A 12,270-nucleotide genomic window follows, 5' to 3' on the forward strand; every position below is an offset into this window, starting at 1 on the left:
CAAATGTGTAAGAATTGTCTCAGAGCCTTTTTTCAGTACAGCATAGCAACCTTTTGTTTGGTCCTCAATATTGTCCCCATTACTATGTTGCTACAGTTATCGCATTTGGACACAGACACACTATTTTGCAGGTTTTTTTTTTTATGCATCTTACACACCATTATATTTTGCTGACACGCTGCACTTTGTTTTAATAAATACTAGTTAAATTATCTTGTGGGATGACAACACTATCTGTAAGCTCTGGTAATGGAAAGGGATGAGAAGGCTTCTCTAGCACAGGGCAGCTCCATTTCACTTACACAGCTCTGTTTTATGTGTAAATTGATCATAGCTTATCTACACTTACTGGGGCGTTAATGGAAATTAAATGTAATGTTTTTCCTATGCACTCCTGTGTGTATTTCAATGGGACTAGATTATCACCCCAGATACTACCATATTAGGGTGCAATATTGTTAATCTAACTCCTATGCTCCACACAATTGTCTACCCCCTTTGTTTATTACTCTGTATGTCTGTAGGTTTTTTTTTCATATCTTATATATATCTTATATATATGCATTGAGTTTAGGTGAAGTTTGTGCACATGACATCTCGCTGCCAGCGGCCGGGGCAGTGTGATGCCTATATTTTACAACTATGTAGCTCCATAGCATAGTTCCGGACATAGTCTTGCACCATAATGCAAATTAATGTACATAAGAAATGTTCTTATTGTTTATGTTCTAGACATGTTTCCAGCATTCTATCTACAATTGTTGTATAATCACAGCAAACACATGTGACTTCAATATTGACTTTATCTGAACATGTATGTAGGAGTGCTGTAATCATACTAATCATACTACCTACTAATAATTATTCTATATGCAGATTTCCATTACTCTAGGATGAATTGTTTTCTGACGCAGGCTGGTCCTGCGCTTGTATTCAATTATACAATCTCTCGCCCTTTCATTTAATACTAGAGGCGCAAAACCCCTGTTATCTACACCATACTAGATTCTTAGATCTCAGTAAACAGAATATGGCCTTCGCCCATGCCCAGTTAGTCTCCCACGTAGATATAATGCTTTGCTTTATTGTAACCTGTTTATTCTAAATTAACGATGCAGTGGTTTATCTCACCCTTTTAGCAATGTGTGACTCTCTGTCATACCTCTTTTAATTTACTTGAATTCCCACCTCCCCCCCATAGTCTCATATAATATACCTCCCACGGGAGGGCTCTCTATGCGGTTTTTCTAGCTTGTACCGCACCCTATCTACTATTTTTATATGTTCATCTTGTAGTGCACCTTAAAATTGACCATAGTTCCCTTTCATGAAATAGCAAGATTGTTTAACATTTGCATTACTAATAACTTGTTCACAGCTATTGCATTTAACCCGACTTACAATATACTTAGGAAAATATTTCCTCCTCCATGGTTTCTTTAACCCTGCAGGGTTTATGAATAGCTCCACCTGTTACTTGAGGAAATCATACTTGTTAAAACAAAAAAAGAGGTACTACCTTTATATTGTACTATATTATTTTTGCCGTTTCATACTCCTCTTTATTAAGTGTTGTAAATGTCTTCGCATGTAAATCCTAGGCAAATTGTTATTCCTGCCTTGATGTACTTGATTATATTATTGTATTGTATCTGTTGAATACCTCAATAAAAAAAATAACATTTAAAAAAAAAAAAAAAAAAAAGGCCGGCAAGAGGTCGGGGTCGTGCACAATCGGGACACACCGGGAACTAGAGACAAACGAGGAGACCCCTGAGCCCTTTCTCCCAAATTCGCATGAACTACTGACAGTCATTAATTTATCAGAAATACAACTAACCAAAGAACATATATCTGTCCTCTCTAAAGGTCTATCTTTTTGTCCAACTTACAATATGGACAAATTTGATACTATCAAAGATCTTCAATTATACTCCAGGCAGAATTCTTCTTCCAATTTCTGCCTGAGAGCAAAAACAGTACAACGCCGGTACCGTTTAAAAATAATAAACTTTTGATTGAAGGTAAAAACTACACTAAGTCACCACATCTCTCTTGATACTTCCTTTCCTGTTGAGAGCTGCAAGAGAATGACTGGGGGTGGCAGTTAGGGGAGGAGCTATATAGACAGCTCTGCTGTGGGTGTCCTCTTGCAGCTTCCTGTTGGGAAGGAGAATATCCCACCCAAGTAATGGGTGAACCCGTGGACTGGATACACCTTTACAAGAGAAAGAATGTTTAGCTATGTATTTTATATCACATTCAATTTTGAAATGTAATATTCAAATTCGAATGTGACATTGGAATTTAAATGTATTATTCAAATTCAAAATAGTATTTCTAGTCTACAACTGTGTTTTAGAAAATGTAATATTCGAATTTGAATGCTACATTCAAATTCAAATGCAACATTCAAATTGAAAATAGTATTTCTAGTCTAATACTGTGTTTTATAAATGTAATATTCGAATTTGAATGCTACATTTGAATTTAAATTTGACTTTCAAATTAGAATTAGTATTTCTAGTGTACAATGGTGTTTAATAAATTTATTATTCGAATTCGAAATAGTATTTCTAGTCTAATACTGTTTTTTATAAATGTAATATTCGAATTTGAATGCTACATTCGAATGTGACATTTGAATTTGAAATAGTATTTCTAGTCTACACTGTTATATAAATGTAATATTCGAATTTGAATGTCACATTCAAATTCAAATATAGCATTCAAATTGAAATAGTATTTCTAGTCTACAACTGTTTTATAAATGTAATATTTTAATTCGAATGTGACATTTGAATTCGAAAGTGACATTCGAAAACTGTAAATAACATTCGATAATAGAATTTTTAAGAAAATTCGTTTTTATCAGCATTCAACTATGTAAACCGAATTTATACAATAACTTTCGTTTGTTTTAACATTCAAATTTGATTAAAAACACATTTGCCCATGCCTAATAAATGCACATGTGTACGCATATATAGACACATACTGTAAATAGCCAACAGTAATTCTTTCCCAGTAAGCTTAAGATCTAAAAAGGGGCACACATTTAATAGCACAGTCACAAAAAGATGGTGAATTCCAGTTAGATGTGTAGCTCTTCCACTTCAAGGTATGCACCATAAGACTAGCCCTTATCTCAGGCTGCTCTTCTTAAAGTATAAGGTAAAACCATCTATAACGACAAAAACAGAAGAAGATGCCTCTTGGTGCAATACAGCTGTATTCAAGGGAACATAGAAAAAAAGATAACAGTGTACTCACAAATGATGAAACACTAGGTTGTACTTATCTGCGCCTGCTGGGATCTTTCAGTGTTCCAGCTCACTGATCACAGCTGTGGAGACAGCGGCTCCCTGCTTGCCAGGTGGAGGTTCAATGATGTAAAGTGTAAACCGTTTCAAAGGTTAAAACATATTTATTCAAAATTAAAACATTTTATTTAATATCAAGGAAGCAAATGAATAGTCATTACTCGTGGCACAGAACTGCAACGCGCTTCTCAGCCTCTCTGGCTGTTTCATCAGGCATATTTAGTTTCCTCACACCTTGTTCTTAATAAGACAACATAAATCAGTCAAAGGGGCCCATTTAACAAGCTCCATATGGAGCTTGTGGGCCTGTGTTTCTGGCGAGTCTTCAGACTCACCAGAAATACAAGTTATGAAGCAGCGGTCTAAAGACTGCTGCTCCATAACCCTGTCCGCCTGCTCAGAGCAGGCGGACAGACATCTCCGCAATTCAACCCGATTGAGTACGATCGGGTTGATTGACAGCTCCCTGCTGGCGGCCTATTGACCGCGAGTCTGCAAGGGGCGGCGTTGCACCAGCAGCTCTTGTGAGCTGCTGGTGCAATGTTAAATGCGGAGAGCGTATTGCTCTCTGCATTTAGCGAGGTCTTGCGGACCTGATCCGCACTGTCGGATCAGGTCCGCAAGACCTTTGGTAAATAGGAGCCAAAGAATCACTGTCTTGACACACTCCTTATCCCTATAGGGTTTAGTTAGTTGGTCTAAGTGCACATTCGTAGAGGAAGTCTCACTGAGCCAATCAGTGAATATAAACCCAATAGACATCAAAACAATAATATTATATCTGTCTGTCTCTTATCTTCAGATCAGATTAATTATTCTTATAGCTTCATATGTTTCCCATAAATAATGATCCACGATAGTTATTTAAGTAAATTAACTTAGTTCTTACACGAATGTGTTGGCGATAGGTGAATGCATATATGAGACCGGCATTTACCGGTACGCTCTATCTAAATGATGAAAGGAAAAAAATGTGTTTCATGTCCCTTTAAATAAAATAGAGTCAAGATAGCTGTCAGATGGCCAAACTTGCAGCCCTGTGATTGGTAATATCATGGAAACTGGATAAACTGCATCAACAAAAACTAATGTTAAGTACAACTATTTCAGTTATTGTAACATTCATTTATTCAATTACTTAGTTAACATTTTTATTTAACGAAAAAGCAATGTTTTTTTTTTAAAGGGATATGAAACGCACATTTTTTCTTTCAGTATTCAGATAGAGCATGCAATTTTAAACAGCTTATTTACTTCTATTTTCAAATTTTATTCATTCTATTGGTATCATTTGTTGAAAAGCAGGTATGTATGCATAGGAGCCGGCCCATTTCTGGCGCACTATATGGCAGCAACTTTGCAAGATTGTTATCCATTTGTAAGACACTAGATGGCAGCACTGTTTCATGCCATGTAGTGCTCAAGAGGCCTACCTAGGTATCTCTATAACACAGAATATCATGGGAACAAAGCAAATTTAAAGGGACAGCGAACCTCTTAATTTTCCTTCATGATTTGGATAGAACATGTAATTTTAAACAACTTTCTAATGTACTTCTATTATCAAATTTGCTTCATTATCTTGTTATCTTTTTCTGAAGCAACCACATTGCACTACTGGCAGCAAGCTGAACATAATAGCCAATCACAGGAGACAAATGTGTGCAGGCACCAATCAGCAGCTAGCTCCATCTAGTGTAGGATATGTGAGTATTCTTTTTCAACAAGGGATACCAAGAGAACGAAGGACATTTCAAAATAGAAGTGAATATAAAAGTGTCTGAAAATGACAAGCTCTATCTGAATCCTGCACGTTTAATTTTGACTTTCCTATCCCTTTAATAATAGAAGTAAACTGAAACTTTTATAAAAATGTTATGTTCTGTCTGAATCACAAAATAATTTATTTAAGTTTCATATCCCTTTAAAGGGACAGACTACTACAGATTTTTTATTGTTTAACTCCTTAACGACCGCAGCATACCGAGCCACTATCTAATCTAGCCCAATATCAAAATTCAGAAATCCTTTTCTGTCAAAAAAAAAAGTAGTGAGATCAACCCCATTAACGAGTATATTTTGAGTTTATATAATACTTAGCTTTTTGTTCTGATTTATTATTAAAAAATACAACCACCAGTGGTTTGGGGGGTACAGACCAATTACTTTACTTGAGGTTATATTGCTCTATTTATTTTTATTAACAACATTACTTATCACAATATTTATTACAACCCATTGCATGTGTCTTTACAGGTGCAGAGATTGCCAGCCTTATTTCTACTCTTTGTTTTCTGTGGTAACTCCCTGATAGTGACCGGATTCTCTCGAAGCGATCTACTCACAGTAACTAGATACATCACTAGGACAATAACTGGGTAAAAATCTAACATTTAAATATAATATTATTTGTTTTAAGTATATTTTAAAATGTCCAATAGTAAAAAAAAAAGAAAGTTTAAAGATTTTTGGCTGAATGGCCAGATTACAAGTGGAGCACTATGTAATGCTCCTGCTCAAGAGATAACTGTACTAAAAGTAAGCTATTTGTGTGTGTTGGGTTGCACTAGTAAAGTAAACTGTTTTGAATCATGCACTAACCCAGCACGCATAAAAAGCTGAACTTAGAATATAGCGCGTGATAACCTATTCCCCCGTAGAAGTCAATGGGACAAAAAAAGTGGAAAAACAACCGTACTTGTGCGCTTACTTGATTGCATATTCTCAATTGCGCTAACCTGAAATGAAAAACATAAATTATGCTTAACTGATAATTTTATTTCCATTGTGGGGAGGAGAGTCCACGGCTTCATTCATTACTATTGGGAATTAAGAACCTGGCCACCAGAAGGAGGCAAAGAAACCCCAGCCAAAGGTTTAAATACCTCCCCCACTCCCCTCATCCCCCAGTCATTCTGCTGAGGGAATAAGGAACAGTAGGAGAAATATCAGGGTATAAATGGGGCCAGAAGATATACTAAATTTAGTGCCGCCCACTGGAGAAACGAGCGGGAGCCATTGATTCTCCTTCCCATGATGGAAATAAAATTATCAGGTAAGCATAATTTATGTTTTCCATCTAAAGGGGAGGAGAGTTCATGGCTTCATTCATTACAATTGGGAACATATACCAAAGCTTTAGAGAACCCTTAATCTGAGGGCACCACAGCCTGTAGAACTTTTCTCCCAAAAACAGCCTCCGCAGAAGTACAAAGAAGTAGCAGAAGCTCTCTGACCTCTGCGATTCCCTGAGTACACCACAAAAAGAGAGTTAGACTGTCTGAAATCCTTTGTTGCCTGAAGATAGAACTTCAGAGCACGATTATAAAGTAGCCTCTCCTTAGAAGAAGAGGGATTAGGACACAAAGAAGGAACAACTATCTCCTGATTGATGTTACAATCAGACACCACCTTGGGAAGGAATCCCAAGCCTGTGCGAAGAACAGCCTTATCCGCATGAAACACCAGATAAGGGGGCTCATGTTGCAAGGCCGCCAGTTCGTAAACTCTGTGGGCTGATGCAATGGCCAACAAGAAGAGAACCTTCCAAGACAGAATCTTTATGTCAAGAGAATGCATAGGCTCAAATGGAGCCTTCTGTAAAACCTTAAGAACCAAATTCAAGCTCCACGGGGGGAGCTGGCTGCCTAAAGACAGGTCTGATTCTAGACAGAGCCTGAACAAAAGATTGGATGTCGGGAAGCTCAGCAAGCATTTTATGTAACAACACGGATAGGGCCGTTATCTGCCCCTTCAAGGAACTAGCTGCAAGACTCTTCTCCAAACCTTCTTGGAGAAAAGACAGAATTCTCAATACCTTCACCTTGTGCCAAGGATATCCATGTCTCTCGCACCAGGACAAGTAAGCTCTCCACACCTTATGGTAGATGCGCCGAGTGACTGGCTTCCTTGCCTGAACTAGAGTATCAATCACAGTTTCAGAAAAGCCTCTCTTGGCTAGGACAAAGCATTCAATCTCAATGCAGTCAGCCTCAGAGAATCTAGATTTTGATTTTGAAAAGGACTGTGTTCCAGCAGATCCCTGCGACAGGGTAACCTCCACAGCAGAGAGGAAGACATCCCCACCAGATCCGCAAACCACATCCTCCGCGGCCACGAAGGAGCAATCAGAATGGACAACGCTCTCTACTGTTTTATGCGATGTAGAAGTGGTAACGGAGGAAAAATGTACACTAGACTGAACCCCCAAGGCACCACCAATGCATCTATCAGCTCCGTTTGGGGGTCCCTCGACCTCAATCCATATTGGGGTAGTTTGCAATTCAAACGGGATGCCATGAGATCGATCTCTGGCGTCCCCATCTGAGACAGATCTCAGCAAACACCTCGGGGTGAAGAGACCATTCCCCCAGATGAATGTTGAAAATCTGCTTTCCAGTTGTCCCCTCCGGAGATGTGGATCACTGAGAGCGAACAACTGTGGGCCTCCATCCATTTCAGAATCTGAGACACCTCCCTCATTGCAAGGGAGCACCTCGTACCCCCCCTGGTGGTTGATGTATGCCACCGAGGAAATGTTGTCAGTCTGAAATCTAATGAAGTTGAACTCTCCCAGATGGGGCCACTCCTTCAGAGCATTGTAGTTCGCTCACAGTTTCAAGATATTTATCGGAAGGAGGGACTCCAGCCATGACCATTTCCCCTGTGCCATCCTAGCACCCCAAACAGCTCCCCATCCTGCCAGACTCACGTCCGTGGTCAAAATTTCCAAGGATGGTCTGAGGAAGGATGTCCCCATGGACAACTGGCCTGGACGGATCCACCAAGAGAGGGAATTCCAAGTCCGCGCATTCATGGATATCAGCTGTGACAGATCGGAATGATCGCCATTTCACTGCCTCAACATGCACAGTTGAAGAGGTCTGATATGAAACCTGGCGAATGGGATAACGTCTATGCTGGAGACCATGAGCCCAATCACCTCCATACACTGAGCCACTGAGGGGCTCTCTGAGGACTGAAGGGCAATACAGGCAGATGCAATCTTCCTGCGTCGCTGATCTGTAAGAAAAAATTTCATGGACATGGAGTCTATTATCATGCCCAGAAACTCCACCCTGTTGCTGGGAACCAGGGATCTCTTTCTGGAGTTGATCATCCAACTGCGAGATTGGAGTAACAGAAGCAGAGCCCTTGAGTTGACCTCTGCCAGATGGAAGGACGGCGCCTGAACCAGGATGTCGTCTAGGTAGGATGCCACTGCAATACCTCTGGATCTGGTCACTGCAAGCAGGGCCCCCAAAAACTTTGTGAAGACTCTCGTGGCCATTGCTAGACCAAAGGGAAGGGCCACAAATTGAAAGTGTTGGTCCAGAAACGCAAATCTGAGAAACTTGAAGTGATCCTTGTGAATTGGAACATGCAGGCATCCTTCAAGTCTATTGTGGTCCTGAACTGCCCCTCATAACTAGGGGCAAAATGGACCTGATCGTTTCCATTTTGAATGATGGAACGGACAGGAACTTGTTTAAACACTTTCGGCTAGACTTGCGGTGCTAACGAGCCTTTTTTTTCACCGCTCACTAAAACAACTCTGGTATTACGAGTTTTCTGAATGCCTGCGTTAGCCGCAGAAAAGTGAGCGTAGAGCAAAATTTAGCTCCACATCTCACCTCAATACCAGAGCTGCTTAAGTCAGCGGTGAGCTGGCTAAACGTGCTCGTGCACGATTTCCCCATAGGAATCAATGGGGCTGAGCCAGCTGGAAAAAAACCTAACACCTGCAAAAAAGTAGCGTTCAGCTCCTAACGCAGCCCCATTGTTTCCTATGGGTAAAGAAAAGTTATGTCTACACCTAACACCCTAACATGAACCCCGAGTCTAAAAACCCCTAATCTTACACTTATTAACCCCTAATCTGCTGCCCCTAACATCGCCGACCCCTACATTATATTATTAACCCCTAATCTGCCGCTCCGGACACCGCCACCACCTATATTATCCTTATGAACCCCTAATCTGCTGCCCCTAACATCGCCGACACTTACATTATATTTATTAACCCCTAATCTGCTGCCCCCAATGTGGCTGCCACTATAATAAAGTTATTAACCCCTAAATCTAAGTCTAGCCCTAAACCTAACCCCCCCTAACTTAAATATAATTTAAATAAATCTAAGTTTACCTGTAAAATAAACCCTAACCTAAGTTACAATTACACCTAACACTACTCTATAATTAAATTAATTACCTAAACTAACTACAATTAATTACAATTAAATTAAATAAACTAAATTACGAGAAAAAACAAACACTAAATTACAGAAAATAAAAAAGAAATTACAAATGTTTAAACTAATTACACCTAATTTAATGCCCCTAATAAAATAAAAAAGCCCCCCAAAATAAAAAAAATTCCCTACCCTATACTAAATTACAAATAGCCTTTAAAAGGGCCTTTTGCTGGGCATTGCCCCAAAGTAATCAGCTCTTTTACCTGTAAAAAAAAAAATACAATACCCCCCCAACATTACAACCCACCACCCACGCACCCAACCCTACTCTAAAACCCACCCAATCCCCCCTTAAAAAAACCTAACACTAACCCCCTGAAGATCACCCTACCTTGTGCCATCTTCACCCAGCCGGGCCGAAGTCCTCCAAGAAGCTGGGCAGAAGTGGTCCTCCAGCCGGCAGAAGTCTTTATCCGATCCAGGCAGAAGATGTCCTCCAGACATCAGAAGTCTTCATCCAGACGGCATCTTCTATCTTCATCCTTCCGGGGTGGAGCGGGTCCATCTTGAAGACATCCGATGCGGAGCATCCTCTTCCATCCGACGGCGACTGAAGAATGAAGGTTCCTTTAAGTGACGTCATCCAAGATGGCGTCCCTTGAATTCCGATTGGCTGATAGAATCCTATCAGCCAATCGGAATTAAGGTAGGAAAAATCCTATTGGCAGATGCAATCCGATAGGCTGACCTCGCATTCTATTGGCTGATTGGAACAGCCAATAGAATGCAAGGTCAATCCTACTGGCTGATTGGATCAGCCAATCGGATTGAACTTCAATCCGATTGGCTGATTGCATCAGCCAATAGGATTTTTCCTACCTTAATTCCGATTGGCTGATAGGATTCTATCAGCCAATCGGAATTCAAGGGATGCCATCTTGGATGACGTCATTCTTCAGTCGCCGTAGGATGGAAGAGGATGCTCCGCGTCGGATGTCTTCAAGATGGACCCGCTACGGAAGGATGAAGATAGAAGATGCCGCCTGGATGAAGACTTCTGCCGTCTGGAGGACCTCTTCTGCCTGGATTGGATGAAGACTTCTGCTGTTTGGAGGTCCAAGGTGGGTGAAGACGGCTCAAGGTAGGGTGATCTTCAGGGGGTTGGTGTGGGTGGTGGGTTGTAATGTTGGGGGGGTATTGTACTTTTTTTTACAGGTAAAAGAGCTGATTACTTTGGGGCAATGCCCCGCAAAAGGCCCTTTTAAGGGCTATTTGTAATTTAGTATAGGGTAGGGAATGTTTTTTTATTTTGGGGGGCTTTTTTATTTTATTAGGGGGATTAGATTAGGTGTAATTAGTTTAAAAATTTGTCATTTCTTTTTATTTTCTGTAATTTAGTGTTTGTTTTTTTTCGTAATTTAGTTTATTTAACCCCTTAATGACCGGGCCATTTTTCAATTTTCTTACCCTTAATGACAATGGCTATTTTTAAATTTCTGCAGTGTTTGTGTTTAGCTGTAATTTTCCTCTTACTCATTTACTGTACCCACACAAATTATACACTGTTTTTCTCGCCATTAAATGGGCTTTCTAAAGATACCATTATTTTCATCATATCTTATAATTTACTATAAAAATTTTTTTACAAAATATGAGGAAAAAATGGAAAAAACACACTTCTAACTTTGACCCAAAAAATCTGTTACACATCTACAACCACTAAAAAACACCCATTCTAAATAGTTTCTAAATTTTGTCCTTAGTTTAGAAATACCCAATGTTTACATGTTCTTTGCTTTTTTTGCAAGTTATAGGGCAAAAAATACAAGTAGCACTTTGCTATTTCCAAAATTAGCGCTAGTTACATTGGAATATCTTTCAGGAATCCCTGAATATCCCTTGATATGTATATATTTTTATTTAGAAGACATCCCAAAGTATTGATCTAGGCCCATTTTGATATATTTCATGCCACCATTTTACTGCCAAATGTGATCAAATAAAAAAAATTGTTGACTTTTTCACAAATTTTTTCACAAACTTTAGGTTTCTCTCTAAATTTATTTACAAACAACTTGTGCAATTATGGCATAAATGGTTGTAAATGCTTCTCTGGGATCCCCTTTGTTCAGAAATAGCAGACATATATGGCTTTGGCGTTTCTTTTTGGTAATTAGAAAGCCGCTAAATGCCGCTGCACACCACACGTGTATGTCCAGCAGTGAAGGGGTTAACTAGGGAGCTTGTAGGGAGCTTTTAGGTTTAATTTTAGCTTTAGTGTAGTGTAGTAGACAACCCAAATTATTGATCTAGGCCCATTTTGGTATATTTCATGCCACCATTTCACCGCCAAATACGATCAAATAAAAAAAAAAACTTAAATTTTTCACAATTTTAGGTTTCTCACTGAAATTATTTACAAACAGCTTGTGCAATTATGGCACAAATGGTTGTAAATGATTCTCTGGGATCCCTTTTGTTCAGAAATAGCAGCCATATATGGCTTTGGCGTTGCTTTTTGGTAATAATAAGGCCGTTAAATGCTGCTGCGCACCACACTTGTATTATGCCCAGCAGTTAAGGGGTTAATTAGGTAGCTTGTAGGGTTAATTTTTAGCTTTAGTGTAGAGATCAGCCTCCCACCTGACACATCCCACCCCCTGATCCCCCCCTGACCTCCCTCAAACAGCTCTCTTCCCTCCCCCACCTCACAACTGTCATCGCCATCTTAAGTACTGGCAGAAAGTTTGCCA

This window comes from Bombina bombina, chromosome 4, assembly GCF_027579735.1.
Source record: "Bombina bombina isolate aBomBom1 chromosome 4, aBomBom1.pri, whole genome shotgun sequence".
Taxonomy (NCBI): domain Eukaryota; kingdom Metazoa; phylum Chordata; class Amphibia; order Anura; family Bombinatoridae; genus Bombina; species Bombina bombina.